Source organism: Gambusia affinis, linkage group LG09 (genome assembly GCF_019740435.1).
Source record: "Gambusia affinis linkage group LG09, SWU_Gaff_1.0, whole genome shotgun sequence".
Taxonomy (NCBI): Eukaryota; Metazoa; Chordata; class Actinopteri; order Cyprinodontiformes; family Poeciliidae; genus Gambusia; species Gambusia affinis.
Genome location: NC_057876.1, coordinates 8,268,748 through 8,282,805, shown reverse-complemented (window position 1 = coordinate 8,282,805; position 14,058 = coordinate 8,268,748). Strand labels below are relative to the sequence as shown.

The window sequence follows — 14,058 nt, the reverse complement described above, 5'->3', positions numbered from 1 at the left end:
GCCCATTCAGAATAACCGTGGCATTATAATTGACTTGCAGTTCACACCACAGTCTATAACACTGCATCCGAAAGACTTTGCTCAACAGCGTATGTGGGACAGTGGATACAACATATGGACATAGCACATACTGGATCTGCAGCTTCAAAGGCAACACATTGTGCTGTGTATTCTTTTTTATTATTATTATTTTGCATCGCTCTTAAATTTATTCCCTTTTTTCAATATTGCATAAACTAAAGCTGTGAATAAAATTTTTGAAAAGGTCAGACTTCACAGAGGAAAGTGACCCATATAATTATGACAGATTTTGTTTTCCTGAGAAAAATTCACAATGAAGAACTTATTAAAACCAGGAGAATCTCATCTGCATCATGTAGGAGGGTGGAAAAGATATATTTTTTTGTTGTTGTTGTTTTTTTAAATTAATTTGAATTAATACAATTAATTGATTTTTCAGAAGCTTGATTTTGTTTTAGTGCAACCCTGGCCACTTGGTTCTCTACGCCTGTGTGTGATGCGTGTGGGCAGAGCAACAGGACTGTCTGTAACCGCCTTCATCTTCTTCATCCCCGTTTGCTGCTCTTATGGAGATAAATCATAAGTCCAAAACACACTGAGGTAAATCATGCAGTGAAACGTATAACTTGAAAGCTGAAAAAAAGTTTGTAAAGCTCTTTATCTGGTTAGAAACCAACCTATATGCACTAAGATTATATTGATCCCCTGGTTAAAGCCCTTAAAGCCAATGCAGGTGGGGTTATTCAGTGAAGCAAAAACCTGGGACTTCGCTCACATTGACAGAGAACCGCCTGTGTGTTTGCCCAGGGTAGGTCTCAAGCAGTTTATGACCAGCAAATTAAAGGCCTGCAAAGGAAGAGAAGCTTTAAACTTTACTATTAAAATAAGTATGCTAAAGACTTAAAACGTCTTTTTAAAGTTTGAAGAAGCTAAGAGATGCTATACTAAGAGATGCTCAGTTATTAACTTGCTGTGTTATTATTACCCACCACAAAGTGAGTTCTGCTCTGTCACAGACTGAAAAGATCACTCAGAAACATCTATAACTTGAATTCCATCCTTTTATCTTACCAATTGAAACTTGAACTAAGTTACAAAAATGTAACTTTTTTTTACATTTTCCATAGACTACGTCATAAAAAACACCCTCTACATTTTGAAATGGTTCAGTCTAGTTTCTAATTGCTGTGGGCCTTATGCCATACAACAAAATGGAAGATGGTGAACTCTTTCGTAGTTTCAGTGAGCTTACTTACTGTGTACTATAATGCTGAGCTTTAAATGTAGGTTTGAATCAATCATGTACTCTACAGTACGGGATCTGTAGCAGCGCTCAGACTGCAGATACATACTTGCATTAGTGAGTCAGCTCTACGATTGGCATTCAGTTGAACTCCCTGCAGGATTTCAAGCAATAAATATGGAAATCTGAGTATGAGAGCCACGCTCTTGTCTAGCTGCTTTTTGCCTATTGCACAGTTTAGTCAAGTATCACTTTAGGATAAACAGACTAATAGCAAACAGCGAAATTGGGGGGGGGTTCATAGCCGACATCCATTGATGATGACTTGAAAAACATGTCGGCTGCAACATCCAAACATTACCGATTTTCACAACCTTTTGTTCCCTGAACTACTTTGTTTCCCAGAAACCACACATGAGAAGTATGATGATTGGAACAGTACAATCATCTGTGTACAATAGATTTTCCATGTCAGATTGAGCTTTCTGTTGGACTTGCGCGAGGAAAAGATCAGCTTAGCCCCAGGCACTTGGCAAGAAAATATCCGCAAATCCTTCTCTCACCCTGGGCAGTGACACATGCTGTGACTAACCCTTTTGCTTGATAATACCTTTAAGAATACCATACAGAAAAGCGCATGAGCTAATAAATACCGTGTGGCGGTAAACACTAAAGCCAGCAAAAACTGTGCCTGATGTAAACATTGGTATTAGTAACATGCTTCAGCCGCTTGATTAAAACTCTTTATTTGCTCGACTATTGGCATCCCAGTGAGATCTGCTGATTTTTGAGACTACTTTGTAATCAGCCTCTACCTGAGATCCAATCACGACAAGTGGAGAAGGTCTCAAAATACCATAAATGTGTTCAGAGACAAAAAGAGTAGTCAGACTCTCGCTGGAAATTGATGTTTACGGTGAGAAATGACGAAACTGAACGAATTGTATACAGAGGTATGAAGATGAGATCTGTACTTAAACTTTGAGACCAGCTATGATGTAGTGTAGCGCTACTGTAAAGGTCTGCAAAATTATTATTATCATTAATTTTGCATATATAAACTCCCCTGTAGCCTCAAATGAGGAAATCACAATTTTTCATTACTTCCACTAATATTTAATCCTTGCTTGAACGATGCAGGATATACAACATCTGAATATCCTGGGGTATTCAGATGTTGAGAAAGAAATAAAATAAAATGAGATTCTGTCTGTCTGCGTGTTCTGGCTGTCTGATGTCCCCTGGAGTTAAAATACAAAGACGATAAACTAAAAGCCCTATTAGTGAAATACAAGGTTATCATATGCTCAGTATTGGATGCAATATTGCATTAATTTATGTCAGGCAACATCTGCCCTGCTCACTCAAATTTTTTAATCTTCAAACCAGAGGGTGAATAACACAAAAGGTGCTTTGAAAGTTAATCAAGCGATGACAGACATACAAGTCTTTGGAATAATCCTGCAATTACAAGCAAAGAGGGGAGGGGAAAAAAAAAAAGCTGCTAATCACTCAAAATGAAGCAGGAATTATTTCGCGGCACCCATATGAGGACAGTGTAATTCTTTGCACTGGACATCTGTTGCCGACAGAACTGACAGAAGCACTCAGCTCATCCGAGCGTAAACAAATGAGGGAAAACAGAGGATCTTAATTAATCTGTAGTAGGTTGAGGTAAAATAAATGATGTCAGCTTGGAAAAAAAAGCCTGAGTCACATTCGTTTTAATGTAACCGATTTTTTTTTTTCAATTTTTTCCTGTTTGTTTGCGTCCGTATTTATACCTGTGTTTTATTAATAATATACAGTACAGACCAAAAGTTTGGACACACCTACTAATTGGATTCAATTAGGTGTGTAAGAAGTGTTAAAATAAAATTCTGCATATGTCTATATGTACCAACTGCATTGAGCATGTTATTGAATAGTATTTATTGTTAATTTGCGATGTTGGCAGCAAAATTGGTGTGCATGGGAAGTAATTTGCCAACATAAAAACTGCCATTTTCAGCAAGATATTTGGCTTTACAGCAGTAGGGATGAGCAGAAATACTTAAGATTAATGATCAAAAACTAACCCTAGACGCAAAAATATTGCTAGATATGAAGGTATTTCTTTTACTGTGGTTAGCTGATTATTTATTTATCTATTTATCAATATTCCTTTCTGAATATAGAACCTGAGTAGCTGGCATAAGAATTTGTTTACATGGACAAATTAAGAGGACCAGGGACTCTTTGCTATTTGTTTATTGTGTATTGTGTAATTTAACTTGTAAACATCTCAAAACATTTTTCAGCTTAAGTGTACAATACAGATGTGACATGTTCTGCATTTCATTGGAAAACTGTGCAGTCAAATCAAACCCAATTGTCCACCATTTCCTGAGCAATGGCGTACAACAGCGTTTTCTTTTTTAAAGCGGAGGCCGCAACCTCCTAGTGGAGCACTAGGGGGCGCTGAGGGGTCCTCAAAGTTGAAGGGAAGTTGAACTCGGGACTTCTGTATGTTTCAAAAAATATTAATTGCATTACATATCTTAATGCATTTAAATCTTAATAATTAATTAATTGAAGTTAATATGTTAAAATCCCTGCCATAACACACATACACATGTTTCCGGCAAGGATTCTTAAGTCCTGAATTTTTCTTTACTCAACTCTATCAAATAACATTGCACATGAATGTCAAGCACCAAGATACATTTTTTTTTCCCCAGAGCTTAGTACAGGACTCAAAATATTCCTCCATGTTCTTGAACAAATCATTGGGGCATGAATTCTTGTTTCCAGTAACATGTCCCACAGTGGGGTTATTTGCGCTGTGCATGGCTTATTTTGGTGCGTGAGTCTAATCAGGTAATTTCAGCCTCATCTTTGATCAAAGCACTGATATTTTTCTATGGACTGTGGCCATCTGGAAAAGCCCTGCACTGTGCATCCATTTTGCATGCAGACTTTAGGCTAAACAATAGACAGTGTCTCAGTAGAAGTCTCAAAGATGTATGACTGGGTCATGATCACTTGTTTCACCATTAGGAGTGTATATAATAGTGCAAATGCATCTCCTTTTAGTACTTTCCATCTTCACGCTATCCTCTCTACATCTCACAACTACCAAATTCAATGTCGTGCCATATTTAACAAAAAAAAAAAATCAACATTTAAATGCACCTGACTGCACTGGAACATAATCCTTTTACCCGATCCATTGACTTCTTGAAGCAAGGATTTTCACCTTACTCAGTTTTGGCCACTTGTGACAATGACTTTATAATGGACATTGGTTGTAATAGCTTTATTAGATTTCTTAAATTGGGGCTTCCAAGTGAAAAGTGAAATTCATCAGATGTGCAAGTCCACTTTAAAAACAAAGAATTGTTTCACAATATCCACGTGTGTGAAAATTGAGTCATTTGCCACTCGGGCCAATGTATCATTATTAACAGTTCATATAAATGTCAGGGAGGTGGAGAGAGGGCCTTGCCGTGGACACGCACAGAAAAGTGACGATGAAGATAAATGGTTTAAATGTTTTATTTTTTTCATTAAAGCCACAGGCATAACAAGATCCAGGCACAGGCAGTGTGTACAATGATAACCTTTATTGCTAGGTTTGCATATAGTGCCTACAGGCCTACAAATAATAATAATAATTAATAATAATAATAAATAACACAAGTGTGATCTCAAATCATCAATTGTCTAGAACTTTGTATTGAAAAATGTAAGCAGAAATATAAATCAATATAATATGTAATTTGTCATCAATCTAAATATTTATTTTAATATTACAAAATTAATCTAAAAGATCCTTAACCTGGGTTTCGAATAAGCGAATGCCTGCTGGCTGCCAATATGCCATTCAATTAAGATTCTCACGTGGGGCAAAGAATCTGTTCACATATCAAAGTGAAACAAAGAGTTTGTGGGTGCTGTCAAGCGAAGCCTTGCAATCCCTTTGCTTTCTGTGATAATTCATCAACAGCAAGTTAATAAACGTCAGAGGAACAGACCCACTCCCACAATAAAACGAGCTTCTGGCAAACGACAGAGAGCTGACCACAGAGCGCTACTTTACTTTTTCACTGTTTCCTTGTTAGAGATCGCTTCATTGCTGACAATGATCTCATGCAAAGTCACAGCAGAGCACAGTGCAAGTTTATCATGACAAAATGAGTTTCATAAGCCAACGGACTTGTTATGCCCTGATCATTTAATGAGATACAGAGAAACACAAGAATTAGTAAATGAAACCATGCAGACTGAAAACCAGCAAGAATGTTTTAGCCACATAAGAAGATACTCAAGTTGGTTAAAAGTGTGGCAATTAGACTAATCATGTTTTTATGTAGGGTGGTGCAATTACGCTGTGGGCGAGTTTCAATCTGCCTACCAAATTAGTGTTCTTCTCTGCTCTGCTGCTCAAATTATCCACATTATAGTTAAGATATCAGGCTATTTTAAGACCAGAGGTACAATTTAAACGCTAGCCACAATCTCACTCTCATACTCATCAGAAAAGAAACAAAATGGATACAATATTAATTGTTTTTCAGGGACTTACGTTCACAGCTTTGTCGTCTTAAAAAAATGCCAGCTGTTAAATTGTGGTTAATGTCTTTTTCCAAGTGAACATGTTTTTATGGAAAAATATAACTAAAGAGACAACAACTCCACATGAGAATAGTTAACAAGTTATTTTCTTCAACTCTGCGTCAAGTTTCAGACACATGAACATTTCACAATTGTCTATGAAATGTAGCCCAACGAATTCAGCTCTATAACTGTATTGAAAATAAAAAGTAAAATAAATCATATCAAACACCAACTGTGAGCCAGCTCTTTTTATTTTCCCACATCCCTGTCTGGGCAAGACAGAAAAAAAAGCAATTTGTACATTGAGTCTTAGCACAGCAATAACAATTTTCATCAAAGAACTGTATCACAGTTAAGTTAAACTTTCTAAATGTCACAAATGTTCATTACAGTGATCTCTGCTGAGATCAAATCACCCCGTTAATCTGTATTAACAATATCAAAAGAAGAGAGTATCTTCTTATATAAATTTCTATTTATATGTGTGTCACAGAAATACTAATTCGACTCAATTTAAGATTCCGACTTTGATAATGTTTGTTTTTTTTTTTTCTTTCCGGTGTCAGTGGTGCGGTCACTTTCAGAAGACTCAATTGTAGCTGCGTAAGCAATAAAACACCACTGTTAACACTGAGGACTTCTTTCTTCTAGTTTAAATGACTCTTTATTGATATACAGCCCTGTTCATCAGGATGGCACTTGTCCTTTTCACTATTCTGCTGACTCTTCCATCCTGCTGACCTGTCGTATTTATTTGTCTCTTCCTTTTTGTATCCCTGTCTTGACTGTACCATACTTGACAGGTTTGAGCTTTGCTGTCCAATATTTTGTTCTTTCATAGCCATCTACCTTCCCTTATTCTTTTCAGTGTGTTGCCTTTAGTTACCTTCCCAGTCTAGAACTAATTCTAATAACTTTCAAATCGATAGTAACACTGCTGAGATGACATACAAAAGATCCTTTAAGAGGCAATTTGTGACATTTTTGGTGATTGTGATCCTCTTACTGACTCCCTCTACATAAGATTACTCCCAGTTTTGAAGAACCTCCTCCAGTTGCCTCTGGGTAAGCATTCTTCTGTTTGTCACTGGGTTGATATCCCTTAGGAGAGTGGAAAAAAAAAATCCTTGCCCTTGTGATGACTGGACTTGTAAAGCTTAGTACACACTTCACGTCACAGTGGTGCAGCTCACTAAGAGTGAGACCACCACAGACACCCCTTTCACTGCTATCATTTTCTGATGTCTAACAACAGCGTGGCATGGCACCATGGCCGACATCAGTTTTTCTGCCTCTATTATATGTATGATTGCTGTTTGATTTGAATGTCAAAAGCAAAAAAAGCCACTGTGGCGTCCACCCTTTGCTGTTCTATAATTACAGGATCTCTCCAGCCAGGCATGGCATAACCTGTTGTATGTATGTTGTTTTTTTTTTGTTTTTTTGTTTTTTTTGTTCCAGAACACTATATTGGCTTTAAGTGAGTGGGACTAAGAATAAAATATTTGGAAAAATCTGCTGTAAATACTGAATCTTTCTCTGCTTGACTCCATTTACAACAGGCATGGTGATATGTATATTTTAATGGTTTTAATAGCTTAAAAGATGCATTAAAGCTGTTCAAAACTGCACTTAAGGATCAGCATTTTGTGTAAAATAGCATCCTGATAAATAGACTGAGGCTTAGTAGACTAAGTACATGAAAAAAAAAAAGTTGTTTGTGTTATTTCAGCATTTTAATGAGACAGTCTAAAACACATGCCTGAACTGATTTTTGTGCATCAGATAGATTAAAGCACATACCTAATTACAATAAATTAAAGAGGCAGTATTTTCCAGGTACATTGTGCCATTTTATCGCACAATCAAGTAACTCTGTTGCCTTTCAAAGGCAACAGAGTTGCCTTTGAAAAAAAAAAAAAAGAATTCTGACTTTAAAGTCAGAATTCTTTTTTTTTTTTTTTTCGGTGGCCCTAAACCTCTTCCGTACATTTGACTTCAATTGGCTTCTCTCTTTTAAAAAAAAATAAACTCCTGCGATTTCTTGTCTCTCTGCCTTCAGCATGTCATCACAACAATGTTCGTCCATTATGCCGTTTACAACTGTTCTCGTGGCTTTGGACTATGAAGTAGTTTGTATAAACTGAGCAGATGTGCAGTTCCACCAGGTGTTTGATAATTGCTGCTGCCGCTAGTCTAGAGGAGCTGAGTGGGGAAGCAATGTGTGCTCTGTGAGGTGAAAGGTCAGCTGGACACTGCAGCTCCAAGGAGAAATGGGAGGCGCCTTGAAGGAGCAATCACCCCCAAATACCTGCCACAGAAATTTCAAGGATTTCTTAAACATAGGTTAAAGAATCAAAGCAGAAGTCTTTGTACGTTTCTGATGGGGGAATAACATTATATGGTTATCAAAATGCCTAAAGAGCCAATTTTACATAACGAATTATAAAATTTCATCAAAACAAACTAAGGAATAAACAAGCAAAGTCATGGTGATCTATGACATATAGGGCATATTTCGGTTTGAATGAAAACCAAAATACTTACAAGACCAGGATATTAAAAACTCAACAAACATAGCAAACGTAAAGCATACAAACAGTGGTGTTTTTGAATTTAGCTAAATGGCTCACTGCTCAGGATGGCATTTTCACTTAACAGTGCTGTTGTCCCGAGGCTGCATGGTTGTTTTATGGTCAAACATTTCCACCACAACTTTATTCCTGCCCTGTCCAGTGTGTTCCTTACTTTTCATGATGGTGTTTGTTTTCTTACAAACCTCTGAAGCCTTGACAGAAAAGCTGAATTCATACTGAAATTGAAGTAAACATAGGAAACTCTATCTACTAAATTAGGTGACTTCTGAAGCTGGTTGACTTGGATGTTAACAGTGTAAACCGGGCTGAATACGAACACACGTCACACTTTTGACCGTCATATTATCAAAAATAAAATGCTGAGCTTTGTGGTTATAATGTGATAAAATCTGAGAAAGTTCATACGTTTTAAAGGCACTGTATTTCAGTTTGGAAACTTTGTCACCATCTCTTAAACGTTATTTATTATAGTGAGATCAGATGAGGCACAGAATTTATCGTTACACTTATTAGGATTCTGAGTCGCCGCTCAGGACTCTCTCCCTATTCATTCATTAATTTTCTGTGGCCCAATAAAAACAAGCCTCCTTCTCGACCATAACTGTCATCTTTGTAAATACCCCATCAGAATTTAATCTTCATTTTAAACATTGCTTCCGCTGAGGATTGGGTCATTCGCGGGAGACACTAAAGAGTGACCCTTTGGCGTAATAAAACAAGGTTGTATTTGACGAGTCGTCAAAGGAGACGGAGCAGATGGGTAGAGGATAGCTGGGTGGCATAAATCGTCCGCTCCTTTTCATGTATGATGCGAGTGCCCTTGGTTACCTAGTAACTCTCTTTCTCCGTCTCCAGTTGGCGCTCCCGCACACGTCCGCTCGGGAATGCGCGGCGCGATCCCGCGGTGCTCGCGTTGAGCCTGAGAAGAGTCAAGGCGAAAGCGTCAAAACGCACCAGGACTTGAAGGGGAGCTTCCCGCTGGAGTAAAACAACAACAACAAAAAAATTGAAATAAAATAAGAACATTGCCTTAATGGCGTGGGAATCCATTAGCGTGAGAGCAGAGAGAGGACAATGATCGCTTCGCAGGAAGGTTATTCCCTAAAAACATAAGCTTTGTGCAGAATACAAGGATATTTGGAGTACACTGACGACAACTGCAAGTGAAGATCCCGAGACGGTCAAACACAGTCCCGGCTTTTTTTTTATTATTATTACTATCTGTATTATTCTAAGAAAGACATGGGGAGATTTTCACCTCGGCAACACAGGTGAGTCATTTTAAAGATACTTGGGGCTGTCTGTGTGCTGAGCTGAGCGATTCAGGAGGATGCAGGGAAACTGGCACTCGCATTTAGATATACGACTTTCTATTTTTTATTTTTTTTTCCCTTCTATGAGACAGAAGAGTTGTATATCGTAACGCCACGTAGAACCTGCCCTGCAGCCAGAGCATACACACCGTCTATACGCTTGGGATTTTTTTAAATTATTATTTATTTTCATTTTTTAGACTTTTTTTTTAATGTTCGAAACAAGAATTAGGATGCTGATGCATATTTTTGGCCCAGACGTGCGTTTGCTGCTTCCGACGATTCACAGCTCGCTGCGGTAAATTTAACATTCTGTGGTATAAATGTGCAGGGCACTTGTTACTTAGGCATAAAGACATCTTGTGCGTGTGATGGAGCAATGACGCGCAGGCTTTCTGTCACTGCTCTGGCTGGAAGAAAAAAAAAAAAAAACGAAAAAAAAAAATAGAATAGACTTGAGGAATTTGAAACAAATGGATGAAATTATGACTTATTTTTGGGATTCGGTTTGGGAAACACTAGTAAGGAGATCTCCAGTCTGGCACAATTTTAATTTTACGCATGGAAGTCCCAATTAATTATATATATATATGGGTCCCCCAAATAGGTTTTCACATCTAACTTATTTGGGGGACGCTAAATATCCATCCCAAGTGGTCTAACCTGGAGTCACTTAGAGCTTTATAATGGATACATGTGATATTTGACCTGAAATCCAGTAATATCTCAGAACTTATTCCATCTGTTTGGCCAACTAAACTGGTCATTTAACTTGTTCTGTTCTCATCTTTTAGATTCTTTGAAATGCTTCACAAATTGCTCTGAAGAAGAGTCTGTTAATCAATGCAGGCCTCGTATATGGTGGGTAGGGGTGTGCGTGTGCCTGAAAGTGTGATATTCCTGGAGACACGATACACGCTTAGAAATAAGTGGTCTGATTGTACTTGGTGGCAAAAAAAGGGATAATTAACTGTCTGAGAGTTGAATTCCAAAGAGGGAAGAAGAGGAAGTGAAAAATGTCATACAAGAGTTGTCATGGTGATAAGTTGAATAAGCAAAGTGTCCCTGAAGCCTGAGCATTTAGGAAATAATCCAGCCTTTTATTCGCCTTGCACAGCACTCTCTTGATGAAAGAGGCTCTTAATTGGGGATGATAACACACACACACATATGGAATTCCTAGATCCTCATGCATATATTTAAAAGCCAGTGCTGGATCTTGCATGAGGATTCTATTTTTTTTGTTGTTGTTGTTGTTTGCAAGCAAAATGTGTTCATTTATATTGTATGCTTCTCCACCATATCATGTGAGGAATTATGTATGCTGCTGCTGTAGATGCTTGCTAATTCTCCCTTCTTTTTTTTTTTTTTTTTGCCCCTCTGTATTTGTATTCCAGTCCTGCTATTTCAGGTCCCCCTGCTGTTTTAATATCCACTTTTCACTCTTTTTGTGAATTTTATTTATTTATTTTTTTGTTCTTGGATGTACTTGAGCTGTGGAACAATCACGCGCCGCTTAATTTACAACGAAAAACTGAGCTTTCAGTCGGAGCTGTGGGAGAGTAATTACAGGGAGCGCAGCTCGCCGAACGTGTTCATTTGCTGTAGCCAGATTACACCGGAAAGGCCGGGGCCATCGTGATGTGGTCGGTGCGTGATCACAGGCAGGCGTTAACACGCTCCTCCCGGAGACGCAGATATTCATGTCAAAGTGAGGGAGGCATAGAGTCTGTTGTTTACCCATGTGAGTCTCTGGGCTGCCCAAGGAAAGAGACTCTTTGTCTGCTGCAAAGGTCAGCAAGGCTTCTTCCTGACCTCAAGGGAATACACCTGGGCACACCTTGGCTCAACCTAACATGGATGAGTGCCACTCACTGGTTTTTGGCCAGAGAGGCCACTTGTTCTCTGCCTTTACTTTCTCTTTCAGCATGCACACGTTGTTGCTCCCTAATCCAGAAACAGGCCGAGGTGCGCAAGCTTGTGTCATCCTGCGTACATGCAGAGGACCGCCGGTGCACATATGAGAGCGACTGCACACATTATTTGTGCTTTCTAATATTCTTTATTGTGCTAGATGTGTTGCCTCGAAGAAGCAGGAGTATGAGATGAATAATTTCCCAAACGGTTTTCTCTGACCTTCTGAAAGTATGTCTAATCACAACCTATTCCTGTAGCTGCAGAGGTCGTCATAGCACTGTTTTCATGATTAACTTTAAAAGAGTAAAGGAGCAGTGAGTGAGCGTTGGCCAGGTACAAGGATCAAGGTATGCTCAAGGTTTAAAAAAAATTTCTCAGTCCTTCATATAATGTCTGTGGTTTACAGTGCATTAAATGAGATTCCAGATAAAGTTCTTTTCTGTGCATCACCAAAAGGTCCACCAGGACTCTCCATGAGATTTGATACAGACCAGATTATTGCGTCTATACAGACAGACACAACACTTCTCCCATTCAAAGGAGTGGCGCCAAACACACATCTGTTGAAGGCAGAAAAAGAAAAACAGCAACGATACTCATTTTTTTAAAAGAAAGTTTGGAAAAATGATCTGTTTTCCCCCTTTGTCAAATGTGTCTCTCAGGGGACATGACACATGCATTGCATTGACATCCTTGACAGAAATGAGCTCATTCTTTCCCATTAGTTTTTTTTTTTCTTTTTTCTCTTCTCTTTTGAAGATGGTGTACAACTCAACATATTATCGCCCCATGTGAGGCTGGAGAGGAATTCATCGCGGTATCTGAGTTGACATGGGGCACAGGCTTGTCGGCAAGGTCTAAGCCAAGGCATGTTAAGGTCTTAATACAATGTTGCCCCATCCCAACATATTGCTGCACACTCCTGGTCAGCTAGATGAATGAGAGCAAGTGTTTTTCACATGCTTACAGAAAGTAACGATACGACTGTAGAAATATTTCCGCTTATGAAGAAAATGGATAGTCGTTTTGTAGACCAAAGGAGCCCCGCCCATCATCCTTATGAAAGGAAAGGTGATTGGGGGCTTCTTAAAAATTCTATTTCTCTCCGTTTTTAAACATCAAATTGGGCTTTTTTAAATGGTTGCAAAGCCAGAGATTTATTAAGAAGGGAAAGTCTGCCTTTCACATTAGCAATTAAAATTGAGGTGATTCGGAGCTCTCTTGGATATCTATTAATATCGCTACACCATAACGGTAGAAGAGGGACCTCTGACAACAGAAAACACAAGCAGCAAAATCTTGATTCCCATTATTGCTGCAGAGATATTGAGTTACCTCACCCATATCTAAGGTGAATCATGATGACATAGTTACTGGGATTTGTGGTAATAGTGCAAATCAGAATTGTTTGGTTCAATACGGGGATTTCAAGCATTTCACCAGATTACTCCCCTGGAAACTGCACTTTTTTTGTTTTCCCAAGCCTTCCTCTTTGCCATCCTCTTTTCAGCTTTGACTGGTTTTATCTCTATTTGCCATCGTTGAACTCTCACAACCTGGCAGCAAAGGCATTGGGCTTTTCGGAGAGGGGCTCATTTGTTGGCACCACTGGTAAAAATGTGTAAAAATCCTGACAGTATATTATTCTTTTATTGAAGAAGCATAATCCTATACAGATCTAGTCAAGAAAAATTCCATCTTAATAAATGTCAAGAGAAAACGACTTTTTAAAAATAAAATCATCAGTGTCAGTTAACTCTTCTGGGAATATTTTGTACAGCTCCTATTTGCACAGAGGGCCTAGTCCTTTATGAAATGTCCAAATGTTGAAGCATACAAAGAGAATAATCTCAGTTTTTTTTTCACCCAATCTGTTTGGACCATTCGGAATAATCTTGTTCTCTTTGATCTTCAGCTCATTTTGCAGTTTTCTATATGAGTGAGATCTGGGGACAGAGAGGGTCAGGAATAATGATTGATTTTGTGTCTGGTGAACCGTTTGTATGTTGATTAGCCCAAATGTTTTGGAGTATTATAGTTTTCTGACAGAAGCCAGTGGATTTCCATTTAAAATATTTTGTTTACTGTGTTTTTTGAATGAGTTTGCAATAACTTTTTCTTTTAGCTCTAAATGGTTTTAGGAAGCAAAACAGACCCAGAGCGTCACGGATTCGCTCCAAATCTTTACCAGTGGGTGTGAACTGCTTTTTCTTGATGTCTCTCATTTGTTTTATACTACCTGGAGTGTTTGTTGTCAAAAAGTTTGTTGTAAAAATTTTTTTCCACAGTTCCAGTTAAAGCGTTTAAGAGAAGAGTTTAGCAAATTCAACACATTCAGATTTTGCTCTAGAAGAAGAGAGAATGATTT

At 38.3% G+C, this 14,058-nt stretch overlaps 1 protein-coding gene across 1 annotated transcript in view; it reads left to right on the top strand.

The window, feature by feature from the left end:
- Window positions 1-533: 533 nt before the first annotated feature.
- nlgn3a (neuroligin 3a) overlaps window positions 534-14,058 on the top strand; it is a 186,031-nt gene continuing 172,506 nt past the window's right edge. The window contains exons 1-2 of the mRNA XM_044127108.1: window positions 534-621; window positions 9,316-9,731. The gene's annotated coding sequence lies outside the window, so the exon portion shown is untranslated. The remainder of the gene's footprint in view (window positions 622-9,315; window positions 9,732-14,058) is intronic.